General features: G+C 40.3%; 1 long non-coding RNA gene across 1 annotated transcript in view; it reads right to left on the bottom strand.

Moving 5' to 3' along the window:
• The window catches only part of LOC141374589 (uncharacterized), a 14,099-nt gene extending 4,974 nt beyond the window's left edge, over positions 1 to 9,125 (bottom strand). Inside the window, exons 1-2 of the long non-coding RNA XR_012381603.1 lie at positions 9,007 to 9,125; positions 8,706 to 8,761 (exon numbers count right to left, since the gene is read on the bottom strand). This is a non-coding gene — a long non-coding RNA (uncharacterized lncRNA). The remainder of the gene's footprint in view (positions 1 to 8,705; positions 8,762 to 9,006) is intronic.
• Positions 9,126 to 13,425: the final 4,300 nt, after the last annotated feature.

The following is a 13,425-nucleotide window of genomic DNA, read 5'->3' as shown; positions in this document are numbered from 1 at the left end:
ACTTTGCTGAGTTCATTGCATTTTCTTTGCCTGTCCCCCTCCCCCCCACCCCCAGAATCAAATGGAAACTCATTGGTAATGATATGAAGCATTTATGTTTTTTCCACCTCTTTTTTATCGAGGGAAAACATTGGAAAAACAGATTGCATGCCCAGGCTGTTGGCTCTTGAAATGCCTTCCCTCTTTAGGCCTATTATCTCAGTAAGAGAACAGTTTAGATAACATAAATCTAACTACTGTTCACTTTAATTTGCTCCCGGGATGAGTGGGCTGGGCTCTCCCTCCTCTTTGGGGACAAAATTAGGCTTTTGCAAGAATTCAACTCCTTCAGAAATGGAGGAGGAATTTGAGCCATACTTTGTCATTTCCAAGTGAAGTGGACTTTTTTTTGTTAGAAACACAGGCAAGAGAAGAGAGTCAGAACCACCCCAGTGTGGATGGTAGGGCCTGCTTTAAAGGGCCCCATTCTGGCCCCATACCTGGAGCTCATACCACCCCTTATAGGTCACACTTCGGGTCCTTGTGGCCCTGGAATTCCTTGCTCAACTGGCCTTCAGCCTGCTTCCAGAGTTTTCCTGGACCCCTTCCTCAGAGGGTGTTCCCTGAATGGTAGATGGTATGTACATCTTAAGCCTAAATGGTGGCCGAGAAGTGGCACTTTATGGGATGAAGATAGACTGAGCTTCCATGCTGGAGGCCAGAGACAGAGGTGGGAAGAAGTGGGGCATGGGCCAATAGCGAACTCATGCTTCCATGTTTTGGTGTAGAAGTCAGTGGAGACTGAGAATACTAGATTTGATCCAGGTCTTTCAGGTTGATAGGAAGGTAAATAGAACAGGAAAGAAGGATAGGGTGTGCTCAGGTAGCCAGATAGCTCATGTTTGAATATTTAGACTCATGGCATGTTGCTCTTCAATTACATTATTGCCCAAGGCCTCCATATGTTACAGGAGACCTTGGAGAAAGGTAAGATGTTGTTACTCAGGTTCCTTGATCCAATGAAGTAAGTCAGGAGGAATGAGTTGGGTATATTTGCTGGGTGGACCTATCTCTCTGCCTTCTTTTTGGGAGTAGGGACAAGTGTTCCATTGTGGAAAGAACCTGAGATTTGGAGCCTGGAAGACCTGGACTCAATAAACATTTATTAGTCCCCTATTATGTGTCAACAACTGAAAGAGAATACTAGGAGAGATGAAACAGGCAAAATTCCCCAATAACTGATAGCTTATGGGGGGAGTTGTAAAAGAATGTGACAAGGAAATGTGTTAAAAGTCATTGTTACCCAGTATATTTTAAATAAGTAAGGGTTAACATCTAAAAGAAAGAACAGGTCTCTGGAGGAGAAGTTGAAGACTTCACAGAAGTGATACTTAGCTCAGGTATTTAATAACCTGGGATTAGGAGATGTTTGCCAGGAGAAAGGAGGGAAGCATGGCTGTAGGGAATGGAATGGGTTGTACAAAACAGAAACACAGAGAAGTTCTAATATAGATTACAGAATTAACTTTGTCGTCTTACTTATTGGGTGTCTTTGGGTAAATAATGTTTCTTAACCCCAGTTTCCTCTTTGGGTTAATGGGGATCATCATAAGGTATCATGACAATTAAATGAAATGGTGAATTTGAAACACAGATTTTAAATTCTAAATAAAGCACCAACCAAATCTTAATGATTGTTACAAGTGGGGCTTTGGGTCTGGGTCCCTCTAAATCCCAGCTGGGGAGTACTCTGTGGATTTTGACATGAAAGTTGGAATGTCTCCTGGGGGTCCTATTGGCACAAGTCCTGAGAATAATCACAGTAATATCTCGCCTTTCTTACAGAAGGAACACTGGGTACAGGGCGGGCTGGTCTTTTTTTAGACTTAAGCCAAAGCCTTTACTACAGCCCAGAAGTGAGACTGAGTCTTTGATCTTCTATATTTGTGGGCAGGCAGGTCTCTCCATTTCTCTCTTGCAGAGCCCTCACTCCCCAGATCTAGTCATCTTTATCATTCTTAGGCAAGAGGCAGCAGTTTTGAATTCTTCTGTTGGCACTGGTGTGGCTAATTAATACAGGGCCTGAGGACAAAGACTGTATCTTATAGAACTCAGAACCCCTGGAATCTTGAACCAACAATGAGCCTTGCATACATAATAGGGTCTGTTCCCTTCCCTGCTGATTCAGAAAGACAAAGTGACTTGTGTGCTCTGGTCAGTGCTTTGAGCTTGTGGCTCTCTAGCCCTAATTGCCAAACGCTGGCCCCGTGAAGACACATCAGTGATGGTGCATCTTATTTGGTCATCTCCTGCAGGGCAGACCCCCATGGCCCACAGGACATTGATAGCTTCTGTTTCACATCTGTTTTTACTTCTGGCTGGGCCTTCTGGGTCACTGCCTTGGCCCACTGAGCTCCCCTTTCACCTTGGTTCCTACTCCAGGTCAGGAGAGGGAGACCTCCTCATCTCTTCTCATCCCCAGGGCCTCTCTCTGCTCCCTGACAGGACTCTATGGGTCCTGTCAGTCCTCCTGTGGCCACAGAGTCCGAGGCTGCCTCCCTGCACCAGGGCACTCAGTTTTCACCAGCCTGGCCCCGCTCTTGTCCCTCAATGAGTGCCTGTCTGCTACTCACATGTGTTCGTCCTGACCTTTGGGTCTTGGAATGTCAGCAGGCACATGTAGCCAAAGAATCCAATCTGCTAGATGCATTAGGTCTTCAAATAATCAGAACTCAGGGAGGCTTCTTGACATTAGCATTGTATCAGCTGCATGTTTTCTGGGCTTGTCACTCCCTCCCAGCCTCCCACTTAATCATTTGGGTCATAGTTGAGAGTAATAATGCCTAGATGCAGGGCCGACTGTTTGTAATAAGGAGAGAATACTGGGTCTTCTTCTGTCTCCTCTACCTTCTCTGCAGTGCATTCTTCATCTCAAAGGCTAGCATTAAAAAACAACACAAAACAAAACAAAAACATGCTCACTGCAACAACCAATTCACTGGAGGGGTAGGGGAGCCCATCACAGTTTCACTAGTGGTCATTAAGGAAATGCAGCAGGAATGAAGGATGTGGCCTGGGATCTCAAGGAATTTATAATCTTGTTGTGTAGATAGAACTAACCCACATGAAACCATGACAAACAATGTGAAAGAGATTATTATTGAATAGCTAATTGGGATTTAGTAATAAGTGATCATGTAGGCTGTGGGGGTTTGAGAAGACTGCCTGGAGGAGATGGAGCTCAAGGCAGATCTATAAGGATGGAGTGTGTGTGTGTGTGTGTGTGTGTGTGCATGTGTGTGTTTATTACAGTCCCAGCATCCAACACAGTAACTTGGAAACTCATAGGTTAACATTTTGCATAAACTAATGCTGGGAAAGAGAAAACAGAGGGGAGATGTGAACATGGAGCTGAAGATGGGTTTGTAGCACAGGGACTAGAGGCTGAGTGAGTGTACATCAGACTGTACCTCAGGTAGGGAGAGGGGAGAAAAGAGTAAACACTTGCTTATGGTCCAAGTTTCTACTCAGTGGAAGTCTGTGTTGTTTGATGTCACTGGCCGTGTTCATCAGGGCAGAATGTGCTAAGCTGGGATCACTTTTCACTTTTTGAGCCAGTTTCTCATTCCAGGGGGTTTTTGGAAAATGCTGGTATCACAGAGATCAAAAACATGGGGCTGCAGATAAGGAGGGTAGGGTGACTGCAGGTAAGCAATAAGGGTGACTGAGATAGGCTTCTATTCCCTAGCAAAGCCAAACAATTCAGACCTTCACACCCACAAATTCAAACCCAAACAAAACTATAAAATGAGAGGGAGGGGCCGTAGGAAGAGAATTATGTGCCTAATGTGCAGAAATGCAGCTGGGCCAGAATGGCTGGGCAGGACAGCTTTGCTTTCGTATTATTGCTCCTCTGGTAAGTGTGGAAGTCTTTAGAAAATTTTGTCCTATGTGTGAGGTTTAGAATATAAGCACCAGAATATATATCTGTTGCCCTTTGAGACTATACATGTATTTGTTTGTTGTACCATAAATATTTATTGAGTGTCTATTGTGTGTTAGGCGTGTGTATATATATATACTGATGTTCCTATTTGAACCACAGACTGTCCTTATGAAGCTGATAGTTTACTGGGGACAGAGGTAATAAAGAGGTAAATGAAGAAATATGTCAAAAGAAAAAAAATCTAGTTCTTCTACCAAGAATATTCAGATAAATGAAGGATAAAGAATTTGAGTTCTAAAATATAGCATAACTGATTCTTCCTTTAGAAGTGGGCCTTTTCTTGTACTAGAAGTAAGGTTGAGATAAAAACAAAACAAAACAGTTTATAGCAGCATCATCAACAATAGCTAAATTATGGAAAGAGCCTAAATGTCCATTGACTGATGAATGGGTAAAGAAGAGGTGGTATATGAATATACAATGGATTATTACTCAGCCACCAAAAAGAATGAAAACTTGCCATTTGCAATGACATGGATGGGGCTAGAGTGTATAATGTTAAGCAAAATAAGTCAGAGAAAGACAAATACCACACGATTTCACTCATATGTGGAATTTAAGAAACAAAACAGATGAACATGGCGGGGAAAGACAGAGAGAGGCAAACCATGAAACAGACTCTTAACTATAGAGAACACACTGAGGGTTGTGGGAGGTGTGGCGGGGCGGGCTAAATTGATGATGGACATTAAGGAGGGCACTTGCTGTGATAAGCACTGGGTGTTGTATGTAAGTGATAAATCACTGAATTCTACTCTTGAAGCTAATATTACACTAAATGTTAACTAACTGGAAATTAAATAAAAACTTGAAATAAAAAGTAATAAAAAGCATAAAACATAAAAAATAAATAAAAAGAAGCACAACCTTAAAAATATGCAAAACAAAACAATAGCAGAGTATAATGAGCTGGGACTGCTTTTAAGCAGACTGTTTTTTCGGACTAACTATAAGGATGCATGGGCCAACATACATGTGCTTATGGAGAGAAGGGTACAGGATATTTGAAAGTAGATATGCTTTAGAAAATATGTATTTGTTGAGCTGATGAACACATATGAATGAATGAATGAATGAATGAATGAATGAGGGTTGCAGGGAAGCAGTGCTGAGTAGTAAAGTCTTCAGAGTCAGAAATATCTGGATTTCAATCCAGGCTCCTTCTTTCTAGCTGTGTGAACTTTGATAGTTGGACCCCGCTGAGCCTCAGTTTTCCCATCTGTAAAATAGGTGGTTAAATTAGATTGTTATGTAATCTATGAGCACAGAGCCTGGCATATAACGTGTATGCAGTAGATTGGAACCATGTCCGCCTATATCCCAGGAGATACACTGGGTGGGTAGTGGTTGGAGATGGAAAGGGCAGCCAAGGAGCTGCACACAGGGAGCAGGACAGAGAGTGACATCTTAAAAATGAGAACTGAGCGGGAACAAAAGACACAAGGACGTGTCTGCCAGCTGAGAAGTTGGAATTTTCCACTTATCTGGATCTTTCTCTAAGGAGTGCTGTTGTTTTGTAGCAGTGTGGTTGTTCTTACCTGAAAGTGAAGCAGATGGGTTTCCTAGGATCTCTGAAAGAATTCAACCTTGAATGCATGTGTCTGCTTGTTAGCATGGCTGAAGGTCCTGTTACTGAATATATATGGTTGTAGGTCTGCATGCAAGCACTGCATATCTCAGTTATGCAGTGTGTTCTGATGTACAGGAAAATATTGCTTCTAGTTTATCCTTCTGCATGAGTCACTGTCAAGTTAGTAAGGTTAGTGTGTGTGTGTTTTACATTTTCCAGAAAACAATGTATCAAAATTCTGGGGAAAGAGCCTTTTTGGGGTTAAATAAGCTTTCAAGTGGGTGACTGGTTTTTCAGATTTCCTTTCCTTTTCCCTTTTTCTGCTTCTCCCCCAGGTAGTATATGGGAAAGCTTATGTGACCTCTTGGGGTGGGGAAAGAGAGCCTCAGATCTACCTGTTGGCTTCAGCTCTTGCTGTTCTGCTTTGTGAAGAGCTGGTTTGAACAGGTCATGCTGCTCATTAGGCTGAGATGGGACTGGTTATTTTCTGGCTCTTGGGTCTTTATTCTGGCTCCCATTGCTAAAGTCCTTGGTCCCAGCCAGCTGGTCTCGTTGTAGTCTTCACTGGTGAGGGGACAGATTCCATGTTCTCCTATTGTCTTGACTCTCCCCTCCTGGGACCTGCAGGACTTTGAGACTTCTGGAATTCCACACACACAGACTGAGGAGAGCCAGAAGCATGGCAGGCTTCAAAAGCCATCTTTCCAGCCACCTGCCTTTTCAATGCTGTGTGCTCTTTCTTTCCCCCAAGTCAGTTTGGAAGTGACATTGAGCTGATTGCCAGTCTTCTCAAAGGGCAATAGTTTTGACCTTGTCTATACACTGGAATCAGCTGGAAAGCTTTTTTTTCAAATACTGATGCCTGAATCCCATGTCCAGAAATCATGCTGTAAGTGTTCTGGGCGTGTAGAGGTGATTCTGATGTGCAGCCACATTTGAGACTCTCTGCCCAGAGACTTGCAGCCTCCAGATTAGGAAGCAGGCCACTAGCCTTTGTGTTTTGGGAGTCCATCTTGCCCAAACATCCAGATGTTCCCATCATGCCCAATCCACTGCTCAAGGCTCCTCACCCGTGGTGGGCAGTGGAAATGAGGATGCAGACAGTAACTTCTCTATTTCACTTCTCCTTTTTTTTCCTCTCCTAAAATCAGGAAGGAAGGGGCTTCTACTTTGCTTCCTTTTCTCTCCCCAACTCCCTTTACACCATATATCTTGAGTTCTTTTCACCATTGCCTTTGGTACCTGAATATTTAAGTTGCTTAGGCACTGAAAGATCCATAGGAGCTTAAAGATTTTAGGAAAGAAGACCTTTCCTCTCATGATAATGCTTGATATTCAAGGCTATTATTTTAGGGAAGATTCAAAAATTCCATTCTAGATTTCAAAAACAGTATTTGTTCTGTCTTTCTCTTTGTATCTCTGCTATAAAAATTCTAAATTCTACTGTAAGAAAGAAAAAAGTAGAAGAAAAGGAGGAGCCAATAATATATATAACGTATAACATTTAAATGTGTATTAGTCTGCTAGGGCTGCCTTAACAAAATACACACACTAAGGGGCTTAAACAATAGATATGAATTTTCTTGCAGTTCTGGAGGCGAAAATCAAAGTGCCAGGAGGAATGGTTTCTCCTGAGAGCCACAGTGGAAGGATCTGTTCCAGGCCCTTCTCCTTGTATAGATGGATGCCTTCTCTTTCTGCATCCTCATGTGATTGTTCCTCTGTACACAAATGTCCCTGGTCTCCCTCTGTGTGTCCAAACTTCCTATTCTTACAAGGACACCAGTCAGATTAAATGCCCATCATGATGGCCTCATTTTAATTTAATCAAAGACTTTATTTCCAAATATAGTTACATTCTGAGGTACTGGGGATTAGGACTTCAGCACATGAATTTTGAGAGGACACAATTCAGCCCATAGCAATGTATATTCACATACAAATGACACAGAAAAGTGAGAGCCTAAACTTTTATGTATTTTTAGCACCTATACAGTCCACAAAGCACACTTGTATTTTTTTTTTCATTTAGTCCCAACAAGTTCTTATAATGTATAACCCCTTTTTTATTTGGAGATGAGACAACTGAGGCACAGAAAGTCTAGGTGACTTTGTTCAAGGTCATTGGGATAGTAAACTAGAAGAGAACTTAAAACAAATGTATGTGTGTCCATTTCAGTGTATTTATGTTTCTATAGTATAGATCAAACAATAATAGGAAACATGATTAAATAATACTCCAGCCTGTACTGGGTGGGTGAGGGGGGGAGATTGAGAGAAATGACTAATGCATTTGTAGGAAATCAGTAAAAGTCCTAATCCAGAATGATGATCAGATCCCCAAGTTCAGTATGAATGGAGATTAAAGTAGAATACTGAAGATTGTCCATGAGGAATATGGGGTTTGGCTCACTAAAAGGGTTTAGACTGAGGTATTACATGAAGTTCCACATTAAAGGAAACTCTTTATGATAAAGATAAAAACCTAAACAAATAAGACCGAACATTGGTTATAGTCAGGATCCTTTACTCAGCTGGGGTAAGCTAAATGGAGAGCACAAAATGAATTGGTACAATCATGTCCCACTAAATTTTTATAAAGTGTGTTTGACTGACTTATCTTACTGAATCTTCATAGCGATCCTCTAAGGAAGTTAGTACTATTATTTTCCTCATTCAGTTTTTGAGAAAATTGAAGCTCATATAGTTTGGAGTGCATTGCCAAAGATCATTCAGCCAATAAGTAGAAATGGGATTAAAATCCAAATGCTTTGGTTTGAGACTCCACGTTCTTCATATTACACTCTACCATTATGACTTTTCTTTAATTCTGCACCAGACAGAGATCTTTAACATCATAGAAGACCCTAAGATTCATGAATTGTTTAAATCCAGGTCCTAGCATGCTGCCTGAAACCTAGTACGTTGTCAATGCTAAATAAGTATTAAAGAATAAATGAATTAAGTACAAAACGACTCCCATGGATGCCTGCTTGCATAGATTTTTCTCTTTTATTTCATTAGAATATTCTAAACTTATGATAAAATAATTTTTGAAAAATAGAGAACAGGAGTGAGGTTATCAGAGACTTTGACAAATTTCTAGAAGATAGAAAGCATGTGTCAGGGGGGATAATGCTGATACTTTACCTAGTAACAGAGATCAACAGTATCCAGAACATCCAACTGGTGTTTTGTTGCCTTTCCTTAAATATGAACAAATAAACATTTGAAAAATATAGTATAATACAAGAACAGGTGCTATGATAAAGGAAAATGAAAACTAAGGAACTCTCATAATTTAAAAATATCATTTTCTATAACAAGTTTTAAAAGGATTGGAAAGTAAAGTCTAGGGAATCTCCAAGAGTGAATAACAAAATGAAAAGAGATAGAAAATGGAAGAACAAAAGGTCATAAATATGGCTGATGAATCCAGGGAGTCACATACCTGATTAACAGGTGTCCAGAAAGAGAACTGCATAAATATAGGGGGAAAAAATCAAAGCATTAATTTAACTGTCCAGATCTTTCTAAAGGATACATCTCAATTATAATGACGTCTAATTGTCTTGCACAATGAATGAAGAAAAGGCCATACTTAAGCATATCATTGTGAAATCACAGAATACCAAGTAAGAAGAGATTCTAAAAGCCCACTGAGAGAGAGTGAGCAAGAGAGAATGAATAGATTACCCCACAAAGAAACAAAATAGAGGAGAGCAATAGCATTAATAGTATTGTATTTCTTAGGGGAAATGAGTCTTCAACCTAGGATTCTATACCCAACCAAACTATCACTAAATTTTTCTGGTAAAAGAAAAACCATTTTTCACTTTGAAGGACTCAGAAAATTCACTTCACTCACTAATTTTAGTCAACTTCTCAAAGAAATTCCTCTATTGGATAGGAAGCCTTTTAGTGCGAGAACAGAAAACGCCAACTCAACTAGCTTGTAGAGAAAGACAATTATTATCTCAAATAACAAGAAATCTGGAAGTGAGTGGTTGACTCAATTATTTATCAGTGAAGTTTTAAGTTCTTCCCATTTTTCTTTTCTGTCACTCTTGGCGAGACGCATAGTCCTTAGATGACTACTTTTGTTACAAGATGGTATCTGTAACTAGATATCACATGCAGATATGATGATAGACAGAAGAAGGAAGGATAGTCCATTCTTGAGGGTCTTTTTTTTTTTTAATTGAAGACTTCACTAGAGATTCCTCAGCAAGTTTCTCCTTATTGTTCTGTCATCTAGAATGGAATATATACACTCTTAACCATTTGCATGGTGAAAAGAGATAATGCAATTGGCTCAGCAAAGTACAGGCTCCTTAAATTGGATACTGGAATAAAAACAAGATTTGTTAGAAAAAAGAGAAATGTGTCTGCTGTGTGCTACAGCCAACCAGGGGTTAAACCAATAAGGAAGATAGGATATGTTGAAATGGATCCAGGAAAGAAGAAAAGAAAAATCCCAAGAAGAACAATATATATATATGGCCTAGAGGGCACAGGTTTAAATTGGATCAGAAGGACAGAGGGACCTAGGTAGGACAAATCTATGTGAAAACAGAATGTGAATTTTGATAAATATTTTTCGTATAAAGGCAAAAAAATAAAAAATAGGCATTTGAAGTTCCAGACAATGCAGGAAGCACTGCAAGAAAGAACTATAATCCTGAAAACCTGACTTAATTCTACTGTGTTCAATACTGACATGGCCATAATAACAGAGAGATTGCCAGTTGACTTTCAACTTCTAGAATCAGCTCATCAGTGAAAACTGTTTATGGAATGAAAGGTAACTGCCATCCATTTTGAAGATATAAAAGAAAAAGTGTGCATTTGAGAAACTGGTGCTAGAAGGTGGGGTGAGAAAGCCGAGAGTGGAAGGAAAAAGCAGGGATACTAATATTCTTACCTGACAGAGTGGCCAGATAAGCAAAGATACTCTTTTTGGTTGATGGAACAAAAAGTAAAAAAAAAAAAAAAAAGAATTAATTATGAAAAGGTAAGGAATAGAGGACATAATTTTGATTTACTAAGATATTTGGTGCAGGGGGAGATAGGGTGAGGTTGTGTGAGCCAGATGCTAATTTATCTGGAATTCAAAAGATAATGTATAAAGTGAATAAGAAGTAGAGGCAAAAACATATATTATCTGGAGATATGGCACTAACTCCCAGGGGAAAAAAAAATAGCCAGAAAGAGTTCAAAGTATTTGCTGTGGGGAGGGGGATGGAGGGTAGGAGGGATGGGAGGCTTTTGTGTGTAAGCCCTTTTGATTATTTCTTATTTCAACCATGTGCACACGTATCACTTGGTAATTGAAAATATATTGTAAAAAATGATGTATTTTACTCTCTATCATAAACCAGAAACTTTCTGTATTATGCATTTTCCATTTATAGCTGCGTCATGAACATTTTCCATATAGACTATTATATAGTCTTTATGATGATTCAATTAATGGCTATGTAATATTTCGCATTGTTTCCTTGGAAGTCCTGATCTATTTATATATATTCCCTCAGGCTCCCGGTGTCTATCAGAAACCAAAAGCAGTGGTTGAAGTTTGGGGGAGCAGCCTAAGGCCAAAGAAGAAAGTTTTTTTTTTTTCTTCTCAGAAAATAATTAAATCTTGAACTGGCCCACATTAGCACTGTGCATTAACGAAGTTCAAAGCCCAAGCCGACCTGCATGTCCTTGCTCATTGCAGCAGCCCTGGGTGGTGCACACACACCTTGAGACAGACCTACAAGGCCCAAGAGTGCTCCATGACAGCCTGGACAGCAGCAACCCAAGGCCGCCCTTTGCACTGACACTGCCCTCAAGTTCATTTGAAATGGGGGCTGCCAGAAAGATGAGGCTTCATTTGCGAAGCAAGGGCATGGTTTTAATTAGCCTTTAGATCCATAAAAAAGAGAGGGTGGGGGTGGGGATAGATTTATGGCTTTAAATTCTCTTCTATGCCGTTTATAAAAGAGTATTTATCAGGTGTGAGGCACATGGCAGTTCTGGGGAGTGCCAGACGGGATCAAAAGCAAAGCATAAAAACCATCCCCTTTCAACATACCTAATCTCCTTCTATCTATAAATGGCCACATTAACCTCACAGCTCAGAAGAGAGATTCATTCTGACATTTTGCTGTCTGAGGTATAAGGAGCAAGTGAGAGGCTGGCTTCTGTGTGCCAGGCCTGTCTTGCCTCCCCTTTGATGTTTCTCTCAGAAGAACCGAATCATGGCCTATAGCACTGGGGCAGGGCCCTCCTGCCATTGTGCTGGAGAGTGTCCCTTTTATAGGGGGGTATTTACATCCCTTCCAGGAGAGTATCAGATGGCAAAATGACTGGAAATTAGCAATCATTCATTCTTTCAGGGCTGTTTAGTTATCTCTCATGTGCCCCACACACTTGCAGGTATTAGTAGATGCTAATGAAGCAGAAGATATGATTTCTTCCTTCAGAAAACTTCAATGTTAGCTGGCCAAAAAAAATCCTACCCATAATGGACTTAAAGATTATTAAGATAATTTTTGGTGTTGTTGAGTTTTGGGAAAGAGTTGGCCTTAGTGAGTCTTCAGATTGAGTTGGGTTTTGCCAGGAAGGTGTGATATGGGCTACACCTTGAAGGATGGGTAGAATTTGAATGAAAAGGAGAAAAGGAGAGATGGAGGAAGCCATAAATAAAATTCCTGAGGCCAATATAAATATGGCACGTGGAGGGGAGAAGAGCAGAGAATACACGTTGGAAATATCTTTTGGGTTCAGTGGTTTCTGGATGTGTATCCCATCCTCTTGAATTGTGGCTTGCTGATCAACAAGAGCCTGCAAAGGGCAGATTCAGGAGGCATTTTTTGCTTCTACAAAACAAAGCAATTTTTCCATGATTTTTCTGCTTCCATAGCTCTAGAAGACATTTTGCTTTTCTTCTTCCTGCTAATTAGGGAGATGCCTTCCCTGAACTAGAGTATCACAGTGTACAGTCTTAAATGCAGAGAAACCCTGAAGTTATCTAGGATGCAATCTCCATGAAAATAGACATTTTTGTTGAGTTTATTCATTCAGTGTTTAGTACAATGCCTGGCACATATTAAGAGCTCACCAAGTACTTACTGAATAAATAAATGCATGAAAGCCTAGCCTCCGTTGAGGAATATCTGGCTCCTATCTGAAATACTTTGACTATCATCCCTTGTAACTCAGTTTTCTGATCTTTAAAATGGTGGTATTAAAAAGTATTTTAACCCACAAAGTTCTGAGAATCAACTAGCCCTCAATATATTTTAATTTCTTTAATTGTCCCATACTAGACTCTTGGGAGTTTATATGTGCATTTAGCTTTCAGGGCACTTAGTCTAATGGAGAAGGCAGAGAAAAACAAAACAGATCTCAAGTCAATGTGATAGTGACTAAGATAGTGGTATGCACAGGCTATTGTGAACTCCAGAAGAGCAACAGCTAACTTGGATTAGGGGTGCAAGGCAGGCTTCCTACAAGTGACAGTTGTGTGAGCACCTTGGTTCAGGTAAGATTTATTCAAGGTAAGTGAGGGTAGTGATACCGTCAAGGCAGAGGGTAGGTGTGAATGCCCACGTGCCCAGAGGCTGAACAATGAAAGGGTTGGGTGGAGGTGTGTTTCTGTGTACAGGTGAGCACAAACCAAATATGTACTGATCTGTGCAAGGATTGTCAATAAACCTTCTGGTGAAGCTAAGTAAAGCAGTAGAAGTCACATGAAGCCTTATTTTCTAAATAATGACATTTGGACTTTAGCAAAAAGTTGTAAGTCATGTAGGGGAATGATCAGATTCACATTTTAGGAGCAAATCAGTACAGGCATGTATAGAGGATGGATGGGGGAAAA

This window comes from Callorhinus ursinus, unplaced genomic scaffold, assembly GCF_003265705.2.
Source record: "Callorhinus ursinus isolate GAN/ISIS: 27379988/994484 unplaced genomic scaffold, GSC_fseal_2.0 scaffold19, whole genome shotgun sequence".
Classification (NCBI taxonomy): Eukaryota; Metazoa; Chordata; class Mammalia; order Carnivora; family Otariidae; genus Callorhinus; species Callorhinus ursinus.
This window is presented reverse-complemented; position numbering and strand designations above follow the sequence as displayed.